The sequence below is a fragment of the Anastrepha obliqua genome, chromosome 5, assembly GCF_027943255.1.
Source record: "Anastrepha obliqua isolate idAnaObli1 chromosome 5, idAnaObli1_1.0, whole genome shotgun sequence".
NCBI classification, from domain to species: domain Eukaryota; kingdom Metazoa; phylum Arthropoda; class Insecta; order Diptera; family Tephritidae; genus Anastrepha; species Anastrepha obliqua.
In genome coordinates, this window is record NC_072896.1 from 57,221,801 (window position 1) to 57,225,421 (window position 3,621).

Sequence of the window (3,621 nt, forward strand, 5' to 3'; positions counted from 1 at the left end):
TTTGGCCATTTTTTGAAGGAGGCTACACAATTTGTTAAAACTGGATCTAATGTTCCTGAATAGAATGTTCCTAAAATTTATCCATTAGAAACGAGAAATGGTAATATATATTCAAATTATTAAGCACACACTTTGCACACAACGCATTAACGTTGGGCCCAGTAAATTGGCAACAATAGCCAAAAGCATTTCATCAATCTTTTTTAAATAACATGTCGTCACTATCTGTTATTTTAAAATAAAGTGACAAAATCAACATAATAGTTTTCATTTTTGCGCATTGTAGCAATTTACACTTCACAATAAAAAAATTAAATAAAAGATGACAGTTTTCACCCTTTGCCATAAAATACGTAGTGGAAACAGTTCAATATTCTCATAAACCCAGAACCTGTAAACACAGGATGGAAACGTTTTATTTGGATAAAAACGTAACCATTTCGTAACGGCATTATAAACTTGAGGTGTTACTCATCTGATTTTTATTAGCCTGTGTGAACACGTTTGTCCAAATAATTGCACGAAAACAGTTTTCGTTATTTTATACATATCGCGCACCATAATCCAACAACAAATCTATATCCAAATATAATCCAGAAAAGAAATATTAATTATGTTATGTATGCAGAAATTATAACAAATCCTTCTTTTTCGATATGTAAAAACTTCATGGCGATATCAATTAACAATATCCCAATATAAAAAACGTGCTACTCTTCCAATTTGTGGTGTACGTTTTGATGTTGTTAAACAAATAGAGATACCTATAACTTTAAGCTCCTATCAAATGGCAGATGTTGTTTTTACAGCGGCTACATGGCAAGTTGAAAACTTTGAAGTCGATTTTCTGGAGATTTTGGTTTTGGGATTAGGATTATTTTGCAGTAAATGAGAGAGATGTACTTTAGTTTTGGCTGCTCCAAAAACCATTTTCACCCCTCTTACGCGATGATATAAGAGGGATCATAGTAGTTTTTTTGACGTCTATAGGTAGAATACACACAAATAAAGTGCGGTTTGAGAAATCAATTCGAAAATATGGTTAAATCCATTTTTGTGTAAGATTTCATCCTTCTTAGGATCATGCCTTTTAATTTAAAGGGTCAGGAAGAACGCGCGTATGCATTATAGTACGGCATCGGCCAGATGCAGCCAGAAGAATGCCGTATGTGCTCAGCCCAATCCAGCTCTATATTAAGTTTAATAAGCGAATTGGGTTGTAGAGGATACAAAAGACCAAGAGGCCAAAGCGGAACCCTCAAATTTTATTCATTCATAGTACTGCATTCGGTCGAATACATGATGTTTAGGGAAATATGTTCTCAGGATGTCGTTGCGATTGAAATTGTGTACTCTGCTTCTTCGAGGGAGGTTATCGACATTGTTCAGTAGGTCGAGTTACATGGTATGGGTTGTGATGCAAACTCAATGTCGGATAGTACGAAAAGCAACTCCCGTGGGAACAAGACTGCCAAGATGCCATCACGTTCTGTCACAACATTTCTGCAACAATGCCAACGTCACGAGGTCTGTCAGTAAAATGTTGACAATCTGATGCTCATGACATTGAAGATGAAAAGTAAGTTTGTAATTAATAAATACCACTTTGAAGCTCAAGACTGTTTATTTATTGGTTTTAGAGTATTAAGTTCAAATAAACAAAGTTATTGGTCCAAAGTCATTGGTTCAAGGAATTACTTCTGCAATATTGCGGCAGCTAACCAGCTGGAGTATAGGCAACAGGTCATAAAAAAAAATAACAGGGTGGCACTATTGCTGTAATTATTGAGTGCGGCGAATACACCCCAATAAACTATATTCTGCCATCTGTACTGGTAAGAAAGTAGTTAACAAACTTGCTTTTCTCATCAATTCATTGAACGTCGGCTAGGACTAGTATTTGTTAAGTTTCAAAAGATCAGAATCCCAGGAAGACGGACTGGGAAACGTTTGGCACGCTTCTTTAATACCAGGATACCAGATCTCCCAAAACTCAAAGAAACGTACTTTATTTGGTTGTTTTGAGGAAGTGTGTCTAAGATGATTTAGTCAATAGTAGCCATAACATTACTATTTTTTCGATTGAATCAACAATGTATCGACGAATTAATTACGCTTCTGCACTATTTATCGCTATTTGCAGTTTAATTCAATGCCGTCAATGCCCAGCCTCTAGCATCCTCTTCTAATTGTGAGAGCTTTTACTATTTGTTAACGAATTAGTTATTGGTGCAGAAAACATTAACAATTTGTAAAAACTAAAAATTTAAATTGCAGAAGTTTCGATCTCATAGTCTTTCGCTGACGAAATAACATTGTACGCTTTCATTTGATGTATCTTGCAATGAAGTCCTAATTAAATGAGAAAAACATTACAAAAGCTTTAGGTATGCTTTGAAAATCTTGACATATATTGTTATCATTATAAATTGTCATATGTATACAAACGATCTTTTTTACCAATTATTATAAGATATTTGATATACATATGATGTACATAAAAGAGCCATTTGGAGTTTTGCTTCATTCCGCCTTGCGTTTCGCATTTTGGTGGCTTATGATAAGCAGCGGTAAATCCGACGAAATCTAGTTTGCTCAGATTGTCGTAGAGACCTTCTTAAACTCTCGTCCGCAACACTGCTTTCATAATGATGGCGAAGCATTGACCGCTTTATTGTTTACATGCTAGACAAATATATCGATGCCAACACTGCATCCTCTCCAATGGCAGCGGGTGTCGTAGCAGAATTTCTGGGACCTCTACGCGCGCGACTATATCCTCAGCTTACAACAACGCGCCAAGAGGTCGCAGCCGGAAGTCAACATCGGAATTCGACAAATGATCATTATCCATGAAGCCAACTTTCCCCGCACAGCATTGGCCATTAGGCAGAGTTATGTTAGACATCGCTTCCAGTTCAGGCGGCAAAGAGAGGGTAGTGGACATCAGACCACCATTACCGATTCCCGATTGAAATTCAAGCATTTCAATGAGGGTCAGATGCAAGAAACTGCAAATTCAGATTCAGCCGTGCCCATAAAATAGGTTGTTCACCTTTACATACATAAGGATATCTAGTTTATTGCATTTTTTGCAGATTAACACACATCTATATATGTATGTTACCGTTTTCTTTTTTAGAATCACAAATGTACAATTCTTCATACGGTTCTCAACAAAAATGAAATGAATGCGTTTATTTATTTGTTGCTGCTTCGACCTCATTACAGGAGAATCCATCGAAATATCGGCAAATAAATAGAAGAAATAATTTAATTTGCTGTTTTATTGTTAATCCGGCCTTGAGCGCATAAAATAAAAATACGAAAATTATATTAAATATATAATTCGTGGAAGTATTGAAGTTTTCTTGTTCTATTCTCAAATGAAATACACAACATTTTCGCAGGACGTATGGCAATATTTTCGTAATGTTGTCTTATAGAGATAACTTTTTTTTGAAACACTAATAAACATTCAAAAATAATGTTTGCCTATGAAGCTGGAAACAAGGCGATAGTAAATCTTATCAAAACAAAGATCCTAAACTTAGAAGCAAAGTCGACGATGCCTCCATCCTTTCAAAAATGGATTACTAATAACCATTGGTAAAACATAAA